This window comes from Lissotriton helveticus, chromosome 3_1 (assembly GCF_964261635.1).
Source record: "Lissotriton helveticus chromosome 3_1, aLisHel1.1, whole genome shotgun sequence".
NCBI lineage: Eukaryota > Metazoa > Chordata > Amphibia > Caudata > Salamandridae > Lissotriton > Lissotriton helveticus.
In genome coordinates, this window is record NC_136061.1 from 525,153,575 (window position 1) to 525,169,318 (window position 15,744).

Below are 15,744 nucleotides of genomic sequence, written 5' to 3' on the forward strand. Positions count from 1 at the left end.
CACTTATTATAAGAATCAGACTAATTTAGTGGATTTATATGCAAAAAGTGAAAGGGAAAATAATAGTGAATGGAAGGATTTCGCTACATACTTGATGGTAGAAAATTGTTTTGATTTGGGATTGGATCAACGTGTGTGTACTTATTGTTGTAATAAATTAAATCAAAACCAGATGCCTGCTAGAGCGGTTCATAATAATCTGGAATTGGTTGAGATTCCTTCTGAATTGAAGGATTTAAATACTTATGAATCTATTTTGATTCAAAGTATCCATCCCTTTCAGGCTATTGTAAGAATGGAGCCAAAGACAGGGAAATTGCCTCCATCAGATTTACAGAGAGGATTAAAGGGAAGAGTTGTTTATTTGCCTCTAGATTTGAAGAAAAACATTAACACAATTGGAGTAGAAAAAGTGGAAGAGGAACCTCTGGTTATCTTAGTTAATGGGGTTCCGACAAAGAATAAGAAAATATGGCAAGATTTAGTGGATGTTAGGAAAGTCAAAAAGGCAACATTGTATTTGAAAATAAATAATAAGTACTATAAGAATGTATATGTTGCAGAAGAGGAAGTAAGTGAGGAAGAGGATAGCGATTTGTGTGCTGGTCAAATTGAGAAAGTAGAACCCTCTAAAAGTGAAGAAATATATGAACATTATAGTGTTCATCCTTTGCATTCCAAGGAAGTCATGGGGAATGCTATTGAGTTGTTTCAAATGAAACAAGCTAAAGGGAGTCCCATTAGTGTCTGGGAGGAAAGTTTGGAAGCTTGGTGTTTCCCACAGCTATTTCCAACAGGTGAAGGAGGAAGATATGATGAGCGACCTCATCAAATTCCTGCTTCTGAATACCGGACTTTACGATTGTATGCAGAAGATGCTAGGTTTCGACAATGTATTCCCTATTTGTTTCATCTCCTGTTTGAAAGCGATCTGTCTGGACTGTCATATGCAGTGAACCACATCTTGAAAAGTGGTACACAGATGCAAAACATCTCGGCAAGTGACTTTATGGATAAAGTCAATGTCCAAGACAGTATTTTGGATTCTCACCTGATTAATCTCATGGCGTGTCAGCGTGGTACTAATGAGTACTGGTACCGTCGTCATGGTGATTTAAAATGTATGCTGAGGAACTTAGGAACTCCCACATGGTTTCTCACTCTGAGCTGTGCCGAGTATGGCTGGGAAGACTTACTTGAATTTCTACGAGAGGCAAATGGAAACATCGAAAACATCGAATTCAAGACACCCGGAGAACTGTGCTCTTTGGATCCAGTCAATGTATGCAGGTACTTCAATCATAGATTTGAAGCTATGATGTCTTTCATCATGAATAAGAAGAATCCACCTCTTGGAGAGGTGTTGGATTTCTTCTGGAGAAAGGAGCACCAAGCAAGAGGTGCTACTCATATACATATGCTGCTGTGGATCAAGGATGCACCTAAATTTGGAACAGATCCAGAAGACTCAGTGATGAGTTTCATACAACAGTATTCTACGTGTGCTGTTCCAAACGCAAAGGAGAAGAAAAGTCTAAGAGAAAAAGTTCTACGTTTCCAAAGCCATCGTTGTGGAAAGTACTGTCGTCGTAAATTCAGAAACAAGGACAAGTTCTACACCAAATGTCGTTTTGGCTTTCCACGACCGGTGATTTCTAAAGGAAGAGTAAACAGTTTGATGTCTTCGCTGCGACATAATGTGATGAAGAAATCACCTAAAAACACATACAATTTGAAGAGGAACGAAGAGTCCAAGTACATCAACGACTACAACCCAGTGATTTTGTCCATGTGGAATGCTAACATGGATATACAGTTTGTGGCTGATAACTGTATGGCTGTGGCTCGGTATGTGACATCTTACATCACCAAAAAAGAAAAGACAGAATTGAAGGATATGTGGGAGGACATTTCCCATGAAAAGAGCCTCAGTAAGAAGTTGTACAGTTTCAGTCTGAAGATGCTGTCGCATCGAGAAATCGGAGCTTACGAATGTTCTGACCGCTTGTCTTCAGCAAGTCTCTATGCCAAATCTAGGAGTATCGTTTGGGCGAGTCTTGGTCTTGCTGCAACGCGTAATCGAGTTCTGAAACCTGTGCGGGAAATTGAGTATTTGGCGGAAAAGGAGCCAAACAGTACCGACATTTTGAAGACCAACATGTTGGATACATATTATCCAAATCGAAGCAGTCACCTCGAGAATGTTTGTCTGTATGAGGTTCTACAAAATTATATATTCAAGAGGAACATCAAAGAAGATATTGATAAAGGAGTGTATGCTGTAATTGGAAGTGAGGGATGTCTGGTCAAGCAAAGAAAATGCCACTTGGTAAACCATCGAAAATTGAGTGGCGAATCTCCTGAAAAAAAGGAGTTTTTCTATTTAGCACTTTTGCAACTTTTCAAGCCTTGGCGTGCAGAAGAGGAACTGCTTGGAGATTTCCTCTGTTACAAAGACTCTTTCACTGCCGCCAAGGAGACCATAGAATGTCCTGTTTTTCTCAAATATCTAGAAATGTTGAATGCGGAAATCGAGCAGGAAGCAACGATTGCAGCCGAGATTGCTAGAGACAGTTCTCAGGACAGTCAGAGTTCTGTTTCATTGAGTCAGGATCCACTAGGAGGACCAGTTATCGAAAATGAAGCTGCCACTGCCATGATTGAAGTGGAAACAGCCATGGCACATGCTCAGTAGGATGCGGTTAACTTAGAAGACTTGGAAAGAAAACTCAACATTGAGCAGAGGAAAATATATGACGAAGTTACCAACCAAATTGATCATGGATTAAGTCATGAGAAGAAAGAGTGCTCATGTACGTCGTTGAAACCTGTCCGACTGTACGTGAGTGGAGAAGCGGGAACTGGAAAAAGTTTCCTCATTAAAGCAATTTCATGTTATTTGCAGAAAAGGACTGAATCATCGCTGTCTTGTGTTGTCACCGCTCCAACTGGACTGGCAGCACATAACATTAAAGGTATTACTTTGCATCGTCTACTGATGCTGCCAGTGGAGCATGATAACAAATTACAATACCACAAGTTATCTGGAGATGCTTGTTGTGAAGTTTCAAGAGTCTTAAAGAAAATGAAACTTCTTATCATTGACGAAGTAAGCATGGTTTCCAATGTCATGCTTGCCTTTGTGCATTTGAGAATGCAAGAAGTTCTCAAAACAGAGTATGATGTGTTATTTGGTGGCAAACACATCATTGTTTTCGGTGATCTTCTGCAGCTGACACCAGTGAAAGGACAACCTGTTTTCAAAATGCTCACGCATGAAGATACCAGGAAGTGCCTAGGGAGCATTGGCAACGTTAATATATGGTTAAACTTCAATTATGCTGAACTGCATGAAAATATGCATCAGGCGAAGGATGAAGATTACAAGAATATTCTACAAGATGTTAGAATCGGAAAAGTGACCGAGCATGGGAAAGAAGCTTTACATGCACGATTACTGTCAAATTTGTATCCAGAACAAGACGTTGTGCCTGAGAATATTTTTCAGAAAATTACTGAGAAGAAATCTGGAATATGTTTGATGCCAACTCTTGCAGAATGTGCCATCTTCAACAACAAAATATTGTATTTAGAAAATCAATATATTGTGAAACTGGAAGCTATTGACAGAGTAGAGCATATGGGATCAACAATTATTTTGTCTGAGAATTTGAAATCAAAATTGGATTCATTAGAGAAGAGTATATCTAAAACTGCGGGTTTTGAAAAGACTCTGAATGTGTGCTTAAATTGCCCTATAATTTTAAGAAGGAATTTACATGTTGAAAGAGGTCTGGTAAATGGATCAATGGGTAATGTTGTTGATTTTGTGAAATACAGAAATAGGGATGAAATTGAATTTTTAAAAATTAAATTTGATGGCATTGACGAAGTACAGCTAATTGGTCGTTGCTCTGCTAGGTTTTTGCTTGTGAAAGACTTATATGTTCGCCTTAAGCAGTTTCCTGTTTGCTTGGCATATGCGGTGACAATCCATAAATCGCAAGGTTTAAGTGTAGACAGTGCATTGGTGAATATTGGCAGTTCTGTGTTCAAGGAGGGTATGGCATATGTGGCATTGTCACGAGTCAGAACTTTATCGGGATTGTACTTGATTGAGTGTGATGTCACAAACATTTGTGCGGATCTAGACTGTGTTAAGGAATACAATAGGTTAAGAAGAGAGTATGCGCCACATTTGCCTCAATATCCTTTGTTTGAGAAACGTGTGGTAGGCCGGAAACGAAGAAATGTGACCAATAGTAGGGAGGTTGTAGCAAAAAGACGAAAAGTCGATGAACCAGAAATTATAAGCAGAAAGGAAAAGGATTTTGTTGAAGATGTTGTTGGTTTTCAATTTGAAAACAGTTCTGGTGTCAACTGCTATGCTAATGTAGTGGTTAATGTTTTGTTTTCTCTAGAAACTTTAAAACAAGAGATTGTGGTCAATTCGGTTCAGAGATTTTGCAGTTTGTTGAATTCTGTGTTAGAGAAATGTAGCACTGATAGAACAAAAATAGAAAGTGTGTCTGAAATTCGAAATCTGTTAGACAGATGTTCAGGTCAAACACAATTCTCTCAAAATATTCAGCAAGATTGTCAGGAGTTTTTAATGTATATGCTTGATGTATTGCATGATGAAGGTGTAGATGTAGATCACCTGTTTGGGTTTTCTTATCAATGGCAGCATGACTGCGAGAACTAAGCATGGGCGGATTTTGCGAATTGGCTATCCGCGAAATTTCGTATTTACGGATTCGCAATCCGCAAAATCCGCGAACTCTCGCGAATTTGCGGATTTTTTTTTTTTTTGGTGTTCGCAAGGATTTCTGCCAGTTCGCGAGGATTTTGTACCAGTTCGCAAACGCGAACTTACTTTTCGGGTAGCAACGGTCGCGAACATGTTGTTTCTACATCTGGTTCATCACAGCACCCTCTGTTTCACCACTGCCACCCTCTGTTTCACCACTGCCACCCTCTGGCTCACCCATGCCACCCTCTGGCTCACCCATGCCACCCTCTAGTTCATCACTGTAGATTATGGGTGGAAAAGCACACCTGCCCTGCCTCAACTGACATAAATGAATTAGGGGCTGATTAATGTGTTTCTGAATTTGAACTTCCTGGCTGGAACCTGCTTCCTTATCTGTAATTGCTTTTTCTGAGCCTGCTGTGAGGGTCAGAGCAGGGTCATAGAATAGTTGCAAGTAGGCAACTGAACTCTGAAGGGGCCCCTCAGGAAGCACTACAGGGAATGGCTACTAATGATAAGATTGAACTTTTGCACCTGCTGAGTGCTTTCAGTTTTGCAAAAATCCAAATATCCAGCAGCATCCACAAAAAGTAATCCTTCCAGGCACTACAGGGAATGGTTACTAATGATAAGATTGAACTTTTGCACTTGCTGAGTGCTTCCAGGTCAAGATCCAAATCAAAGTGACCAGCACATGAAGAAAGCACTGAGAGGAGCCTGCTGGACAGGAACAGGAAGTTGGAGACTGTGGGGCACTTCCTTCCTCCCACCCCCCCCCCCCCAAAATGGACTCCTTGCAAAAAAAAAGTGCAGGCAAATGTCAACCTGAGGAGTTATTCTGATAAAAATCATAATTTTCAAGGTTTATGCTGCCTGCTGGTGGATTTCTTGTGCGAAATTGCATATTTTGCAATCTCGCAATTGCTAGATTGTCGCTGCCCGCCGCATCTACGTTTTCGCAAGTGTTTACTCCCGCGAAATTGTATAGTATGCTAGTTGGCAAGTGCGACCAAGCAAAAAAATCCGCTTCGCACGGATTTACGAATTTTCGGTAAGTTCGCGAGAGTTCGCGGATTGCGAATTTACCGAAAATCCTCAAAATCCGTGAGCGGAACGGATTTTACGCCCATGCTTAGCGAGAACTGTAGGGTATCAAGTACTACTAGTGTAGACTCAGAAAAATGTATATATTTAACTTTGCCAGACAGTAAATCAGTGTCCTTTAATAAGCTAGTAAAAGCAGCTGATCACAACATGGAGTGTAGCCAATGTAAGTCTGAAATGTTGTCAACAATATTTATACGAACATATGGCCAGTATGTTATTTTAATGTTCCAACGATGTAGGCCTGATGGAACAAAATTGACAACTTTGATTAAAAATGTTGTGGCTTCACAGTTGTCAATATCAGGAAGGACTTTTGTAACTGCAGCAATTATATATCATGACGGTCCTTCAATAACATCAGGACATTACACAGCTTATTTAAAGTCTAGAAATGGCTGGTCATTCTGCAATGATTCTGTTTTAACTTTAAAAAAAAAAAATTGCCTTTTGACCTTAAAAATTCTTACCTGGTGTTTTTAAAACCAAAATTTTAGGGAAGGAATCTCAGGATTTGCTCTGAGGAATTTCAAGAGGTTCTAATGGCTCCTACACAATTTGGCCTTGAGGATAAGTGTAGTACAGAGTCAAAAGTTATTTTTGAGTTTTAAATAGTTCCTGGAAAAAAAGAAGGTTTTCCTACAGAAAGTGGTGGGCACGGATTAGTTAAAGGACAACAGAGTATTTCCCAAAGCAAACGGTGTTCTTACCATAACACTTGACGTCATGGAAAAATAGCTGCACTTTGAATGAGTTCAGAAAAACTGTTTCTTTTTATAAGCTAATTCAAGCAGCCAATAAAAACATGGAGTAGAGGTAATGTAAGTCTGCAATGCTGTCTAGATTATTTGACCAAACTTTTGGTTATAATGTCATTTTAAAATTCCAACTATATAAACCTGATGAAAGTAAGTCTTCAACTTTAATTACGAATGTTGTGGCTACACAGTCGTTTATTTTAGGAAGAACATTTTTAACTGCAGCTATTATATGACATGATGGTCCTTTGACAAGATCCGCTTATTACAGAGCTTATTGAAAATGTAAAAAAAGCTGCCGTTTCGTAAATGATTCCTATTTGACTACGATACAATGTTGCCTTTTTACTTAAAAATATTCTTACTTTCTGTTTTCAGAAAAGAGAATTTAGGGTAGGTAACTGGTCTATAATGATTCTAGGGGTTGATATAATTTTATCTACTGTTTTAAATTGCTTTGTGATTAAAAGTGATGTAGAGAATTAAATAATTGTAGTAGTCATAGAGGTAGTGTAAGTCTGCTTCATAGTAAGCAGTATCAGTGTCATAGGAAATGTGGAACATGAGTGAGCAAGAAGGGTAAGATATTACTAGTCCAGGATTGTGAAAGTGATCTTGAACGTTTTCTTTCTCAAAGTTGCGGAAATACAAAATGACGGGATTTCCTTAGAAGAATTCCAAGAGTTATAAATGGCTCTTACACGATTTGGCCTTGTGGAAACGTGTGGTAGAGAGCGAGAAGTCATTTATTGTATGTAACATATTTTTCAAAACGATGGAGGTTTTCTTTCAGAAAGTGGCGGGCTGAAAATAATAGCAGCACAACAGAGTGTAAGCTGTTCATAGGACATCATTCGACGTCATGGAAAGTAAGTTAATTTTAAGGAGTTCTGATTTCTGATTTGTCATGTTGTATGGGTTTTTTAAACACAATCATTTTGATTGTGTTTTTTTTCCCCGCTGTTATATGATGAATACCTTCAAGTCACTGTTTTTAGTGAAATTTGATAAATTCAGAGAACAGCAAAAATAAACCATTTAACATGTATAATTAATTCTGTACTTTTTGTATTTATGATATACATTTAGAAATGTGTAGTAGACATGAAGAAGCTGAGGCTTCTGTAAGTGTCAAAGTTGTTGCATACAGTGCTCACATTCTACGTAGTCTTTCATATGATAGACTACATTTCCACAATGAGATACCTAAGCAAAGGAAACACAGGTGATGTGATTGTGAAATGAGGAAAAGAAACTCCACATTTTTCAATTACATTACCTGTGTTTCCTAACATTACGAATCACATTGTGCAGATGAGGTTTAGGCCTGTCCAGAGAGATAGAGGAGGTCTGGCCTTTGTTCAAAAGTGCAGTGGACATGACTCACTTCGTTGGTAGGCCTGCACATGTATTATCTCCTCTGTACTTTTCAAGAAGCTAAATTTCATCTGCAAAACTGAGTAGGACTCACCTGAAAGAAATCTGTGGATAGGCTACACCTTATCAGCATCTAGAAACAATCATTTAAAATGTTAAGGGCAGTTTTATGAAGGCTGTGTGCCTCTTTTGCGCTGCTGTTCCGTCACTTTTGTGTAAAAGATGCACCATGTTGCAAGATAGGCCTCAGTTCATTTCCAGCAAGATACCGTCACTTTAAAATGTATATAATTAGGACTGTGTAGGGGGCATGCAGAAGCTGAGGCTTCAGTAAGTGTCAAAGTTGTTGCATGCAGTGCGTACTCTTTCATATGCTGGACTACATCTGCACAAGGAAACACAAGTGATGTGATTGTGAAATGAGCAAAAGAAATTGCACGTTTTTCAAATACATTACCTGTGTTTCCTAACATTACGAATCACATTGTGCAGATGAAGTTTAGGCTTGTCCAGGGAAACAGAGGAGGTCTGAACTTTATTGGTAGGCCTGCACATGTATTATCTCCTCTGTACTCTTCAACAAGCCTAAATTTCATCTGCAACCCTGAGTAGGCCTCACCTGAAACAAACGTCTGGATAGGACACACCTTATTGCCATCCTGAAATAATCATTTCAAATGTTAGGAACAGTTTTATGATGATTGTGCACCTCTTTTGCGCTGCCATTGCGTCACTTTTGTGAGACAACAGCAGTGCAAAAGATGCACCATGTTCCAAGATAGGCCTCACTTCATCTGCATCAAGATACTGTTAGTTTAAAATGTATATCTTTAGGACTGTGTAGGGGGCCTGGAGAAGCAGAGGCTTCTGTAAGTGTCAAAGTTGTTGAAAAACTGTTTGTCCTTCAATCTTTTCCCTTGTCTTTTCTAATTTTTAAATACATGTTTTAATATTTTCCAAATGTTTGTTCTCTCTTTCACAGATTGAAAGTATAAAAATAACAAGTGACTAAGTTAACAACAATTATAAGGTAAATGTTTTGTACTCTTTTCGTTACATTTCTATCACATTTAACTACTAATAGTTCCACTGCTTCATTTCTTTAACCCTCACTTTCTTGCCTTTGCTACTTCCCTCATTCCTTTCTCTATTACTTACTTACTCTACTCCTTCCACTCCTTTTCTCAGTCCCTCTCTTCTCATAGTTCCTCACTCTTGTTCACTCACTCCGTCTCTATTACTCTTAGTGTCTCTGACTGATCACTCTTTCACTACTTGTTCATTATGCTTTCTCTGTGTAGTTGAAGCACACTAAGGGGCATATTATGAACACAGCCAATAAAATGATTGCTGCTTTTATCGGCAGAAAACTGCTGCAAAAGCGGCTTTAGCGGCAGTTTTCTGCCGCAAAAGCGGCTTTAGCGACACATTTCTGCCAATAAAAGCTGCGAAACTTTTATTGCCTATGTTGATAATATGCCCCTATGTTATTTACATTTCTTTGCTGTTTCAATTATTCCTTTTCTGTTACTTCTTCTTTTCTGCTTTCTGTTTTTTCTCTCTGTTATTCCACATGTTTTAATCTTATTTTGAACATTTACTCACATTCTCTAAGAAACTCTTCTTTGTTATTCTTCTACTCTCCTTTTTTTCTTTCACTTCCTTATCTATTTTGTTTTTCACAATTATACCCTCTTCCATCTTTTCTTCAGTAAATAGATCTATTAAACAGTATCTCTGGTTTAGTCCCTATAGCTGTCTTTCTTTTAACATTACTCTCTGTTTACTTCCCTTATACTTACTCTTCTTTTTAAAAAAAAAAATGTTTTGGTTCGCTCCCGGTTTGCGTACTGGGGAGCGAACCGGGAAGCGAACCAAAAGAAATAGAGGTTGCCAGAGTGCTAAACATTCTAGCAATTTTTTTATAAAGGGGAGGTAGTTCTGAAAAGAACTTTTTTTTAATGTTTTTGTTGTTTTATATATTTTTTTATTTTTCTGAACATTTTTTGTTTTTTTTGTATTTTTTGAACAATTTTATTTTTTTTTTGTTTTTTTTGGGGGGAAACAACGAAAAACAGGCATTAGAAAGGGCTCAACAGGAGCAAACATTTTTTTATTTTTTGGGGCGTTTTGAGCATTTGTGGTTTTCATATGCTCTGTTTATCAAATTGATGCTCATATTTGCACATGAGAGTAAGTTACCACAATAAAGACACACTATCTTCATGTGCACAAAATTTTCTTGAATGTTTGGCACTGTTTCCCGTGCCTCTGGCCCCGACAGAGTTACCTGTGCCGATGTACTGGCCACAGGAGTTGGTGGGTTGTCTTGGAGGTCACGCATCTCTGCCATGCTGTAATTCAGTGGATGCCACCTCTGCATATGACGGTGCATATTATAGTTGCCGAAACTATACTTTTTATTTGTGCCTCTAGATAAATCTTCTTTGCATATGAGGCATGTCACATAGCGAGCATTCACTTTTTTTTGTCCTTGAGGAAAAGAAAAAAACTGCCAAATAAAACTATTTTTGTGGTGAGATATCCGGGGCTCCTCCCGTAAAAACTGTCTTGGCTGTACTTCCTCTTCCTCTTCTTCATCCTCTTCCTCCTCTGTGTTGGGAAGGAACTGTGGAGGTGGTCCTCTCTTCCTTGGTGGTGGTGGTGGTGGTGGGGGTGCACCAGCTGCAGCTACCACTGAAGCCATTTTCTACTAAGCAAAATAGGTCTTCCTTTCACAAAGTTGAAAGTCAGAGTGAGAAAAAAGGTGGGGGCTTTCATCATTTTGGAAAAAAAATAGTTCTAAACCAATGAAAAGTGTTAATTTTAGGTCACATGACCTAGCCTTACATCATTAGGAAACCAAAAGTGAAATGAACCAATGAAAAGTTTTATTAACAAGTCACATGACCTGTTACGCTTACGTTACGCGCTGCGGGCCGCGCCCCGGATCGCTTCCGGGAAGCTGCGCTTCGCGCCTCGGTTCGCGTACCGGAGCACTTCCGGGTGCGCTAACGCGGCGCGTCATAAGACGCATTACGCGACAACGCGATACGTCGCGCTTCCGCGACGCGTCACGATGTTGATTTCTAACGCGGCAGTTGCGCAAACGGAACGTTTACCGGTTCGCGTACCGAGTCGCGGCACCAAATTGAGCTAACGGGAAGCTACCCGGTTCGCGGACCGGGAGCGAACCAAAACATAATAATAATTTTTTTTTTATTAATAAACATATAAAATATATTTTTTGATTTAAAGAAGAATACATTTTAAAGCTTTTAATATTTGCTATTAAAAAACCATTGAAATTCACCGAAAAAACCATAGGTTATAGACCATATATAGTTAGGAATTAGCATTTACAAAACCTTGAAAATTCACTGAAAAAACCATAGGTTATAGACCATATATAGTTAGGAATTAGCATTTAAAAAACCTTTTTTTTACTCACACAAAACCATTGAAATTCCATATATAGTTAGTTGTACTAACTATATATCGCGCACCCGCAATCCACTGCTGATCATGTCACATATTACATCATTCATGACATGGTCAGTGACATCACTGATGACATCACTGATGACATCTCAAATGACATCACTGATGACATCACTGATGACATCTCAAATGACATCACTGATGACATCACTGATGACAACATCCAGTGACTATGTTTCTGTAAAGTTAAAATATGTCTTACATATTGAAGAATGAGTGGATTTATAAGTGTCTGGATGAAGGATTTATTAGGTGCATGACTGACTGTATGAGTGACTGATTAAATGTGTCTCACTGAGTGCATGGGTTAGTGACTAAACTGTTTTAATTTGTGCATCATTATGTCTGTTGTTCTGTAAACTGCTGCATGTGTTGATCAGTAGCTATATGAGTAACTATATGGGTTATTGGTTGATTGCCTAAGTATTTGTATGGGAGACTGAGTGTGTGTGTGGGTGGCTGGGAGGTGTATAACTCTGTGCATAGATGTATGGGTTCAAAAGTGCATGTGGAAACAGCTGTATGGGTGGTTGACTGTGTGCATGAGTGTATTGGTGAGTGAATGGATATCTAAGTGCTACATGTCAAAGTAAGTACATATGTAAAACACAGTATATGTAAAACACAGTACATGTGAGAGTTGACATGTATAAATAACTATGCATAAGAGCCAGTGAATGTGTGAGTGGCTGTATGGATCATTGTGAACTTGAATCAGGGATTGTATAAGAGAGTAAATATGTGTTAGTATATGTTTGAATAAGTAAGGTGTGTATAACTGTATAGTTGAGGAAATGGATGTGAGATTGATTCTTTGCATGACTGACTAGGTGTGTGAGTAACTCCATGGATGAGTGACAGTCTGTGAGTGTCTGTTTACACTGAGTGTATCTAAGTTTTTATTAGAGTCTGAAGAGATTCATCGTATTATCACATGACTAATGTCATCAGTGATGTCATCAGTGATGTCTTTTGAGATGTGATCAGTGATGTCATCAGTGATGTAATCGGTGATGTCATTTGAGATGTCATCAATGATGTCATCAGTGATGTCATCAGTGATATCATCAATGATGTCATTTGAGATGTCATCAGTGATGTCATCAGTGATGTCATTTGAGATGGCATCAGTGATGTCATCAGTGATGTCATTTGAGATGTCATCAGTGATGTCATCAGTGATGTCACTGACCATGTCATGAATGATGTAATATGTGACATGATCAGCAGTGGATTGCGGGTGCGCGATATATAGTTAGTACAACTAACTATATATGGAATTTCAATGGTTTTGTGTGAGTAAAAAAAAGGTTTTTTAAATGCTAATTCCTAAATATATATGGTCTATAACCTACGTTTTTTTCAGTGAATATATATATATATATATTTATGTATATAAATATATTACCTACTGGCGGTTGCCAGTAGGTAGTTATAGTTAGGACCTATTTTCTATAGGAAATCCACAACATTCTATTTGGAATAACTTTGGTGCCGGTTGAACAATCGTCGTGAAATTTTATAAACTGGTGGGGGGCTCTGGTCCGCTCCTATCCTGAATGTCTCGGGGTGAATTGTCAAGTGGGGGCTGAGAAAAAAGGGGGGTCATAAAACGTGTTTTCCCCATGAAATTTTCCATAGGGCCCTTTAGCCGCAGCTACAGCCCGAACTGCTGAATGGAATTACACCAAATTTGGCAAAGAGGTAGTCCTTAGTTTAGACTTGTGCCTTTTGCTTAAATGGTGTAAATCTGTTTAGTAGTTTTTTAGATATTAAAGGAAAAATGTACATATATATCTGGGCTGGAGCCTAACGACACATCTCATTGTGAGATCTGATTGGCTGTCAGCACTTCATACAAGAAGTGATGCCAGCCATCTTTGGACCAATATACATGATAGCACCTCATTAAAAAGCATTGCAGTTAATAGAATGTTTTAAGACTTTAGTTACATTATAAATCATTTATTGATGGTACAATGCTCATTTTAGAAATTGTGGTGTGTTCTAAGGTGATAATACCATGTGAAAAAGCCTTCTGCTGGGATATCATGAATCATGTTTGAGGGAAAACTATTTTCTCATGCTGGTCCACTGAGGTTTGGAAGGTGCCCCAGAAGCTAAAAAGAGAGCATATTTTCTGTAAATTCACATTATCTTTCTAAGTCATGTGATAATGAAGTCTGATATTCTCAGTAAAACATGTACATCCAACAAGGGCAGAGACTGTCAGGTGATTCCTTTGTGTTCTACTGCAGCTTCCGAGAGTGTTCTTAAGAACAACTATAGTGCTAACAGCCTTACTATTGACAACGTTATGGCACACCTGAAGCCATCTTAATTGGAATAAACTGGTAGCACTTAAAACATTTAATTTAAAAAGGAACAAAATAAGGGTGTTTAATTTGTCATAGAAATTATGGGTAATGCTGTACAAAGAAAAATTAGGACATGTTTTAAGTGAGATCTCAAATATCTTCCTGTTATATTTCAACAGGAGCTGCCTGTCAGTTGTTTGTTTTGTGTTCTACTGCAGCATCCCAGAGTGTTCTAAAGAACAACTAAAGCGCTAACAGCCTTACTAATGACCCAAGTATGGCACACCTGAAGCTAAACACTTAAAACATTTAATTTAAAAAGAGAGGGGGTTCATTTTGTCAAACAAATTATGGTTAGTGTAGTAGAAAGAAAAATTAGGGCATGTTTTAAGAGAGTTCTCAAATCCTCTCCTATTTATTTGAAAATTCTGACATGCAGACTGAACAATCACTTTCAATACCAGCAGTAGACGGGGAACATGGCGGTAGGAAGCTAAACGGCTGCGGGCAAGCTCCTCCGATGTCTATCACAGAATCTGTGCCGGACTTCTGCAATCGAATGTAGTAGGCTTTCTTTTTCTTCCTAAGGATCGGCTAGATGGTGATATTTGAGTTCAGATTTCTGACCTTAGTACTCTAACACTTTTAATTTCGAATTTTCCCCTTTTGGGCTGCTTCCACGTGTTTTACCACAAGCATCCCAGTGTGGAGAAGCGTGGCTCAATGGTTAGAGCGGCATACCCTGTTGCTGAGGTCTGGCCCGGGACCAGGGTTCAATTCCTGCCTCAGCGGCTCTTGGACTCAATTTCCACGGACCTGATAATTCTCGCCTCGGTGCCTAGTCTAATCATGGGTCCCACTCTGTGACTCTGGGCAATAGCTTGCTTAACCTCCACAACGGCCCCAGCAGCGCTTGGATGCCTGGCTTCACCTTGCGGGTGCCCAGGAGTAGACATTTCACAGGAAAGCCAGGATGGGTTCCACAGCGGTATGAATACAACGCTACGAGACCTCTGGGTAGAAGTGCGCTATATAAATACTAAACACACACACACAATCTGCGTACAATCCAGCCTCTCGCCTCCCGTTTTTTTTCCTTCTCTGCCTTTTTTTTCTCCTGTAACTTACCTGGTGGAGCACCTCTAAGGCCGGATGGTGTTTGGGGGTCATCTGTCGGTGCTCCCTGGAGTAACACGGCCACGGGTCGCAAGTGCAGCACAGGAGCTGAGGTGGCAGCGTGTCCTTCAGCTGTGGATCCGGGCTCATGGCGGCAGAGTCAGCACCTGTCATTCCGGCGAGGGGTTGGTCTGCCGAGATTCGAGCGGTGGTTCAACTGTGAAACAAATCGGGCCAAGTGCTGCTGGCGACTGTCTTTCTTCGGGCCTGAGGTGCTGAGAGGCAGGGTTAAGTGGTTATCATTTGATGAGCAGAGGGGACTGTTTGCTTTTACTTGCCTGACCGGGGCTTGTGATTCTCCGCCCAGGATGGAGGTTGCGGAAGGTGAGGTATTTGACATACTGCAGTGCCTGGATAAGGATCTCCGTCCTTTTCAGCAAGAGAGTTATTGGAGTTGTATGGCGAAAAGTGGGCTGAATATTCTGTACCGTGCTCATAATAGTGTCAAAAGCCAGCAAATCTCAGGACCAATTGTGTGCCCCAATACCCTGCACTACAGAGCAGTGAAGATAGATACTGCTGTGGATTTGGGGGTCTTACCGTCCATTACGGAGGTAAAATTCTAAGCAAGGTGGTGTGAGAAAGACGACACCACGGAAAGCAGCACACCGGGTGGAACAAGAGGGAAAGGCAGGGTCAAAAAAACCCTGACTTATAAAGTAAGAGTTACTCCCTCATTGAAGACTTTCTATAAGGTCTTAACTACTCCTTCAGATAAAAATAAAAAGGGGAGTAACATGTCAACTTCAACTTCAAC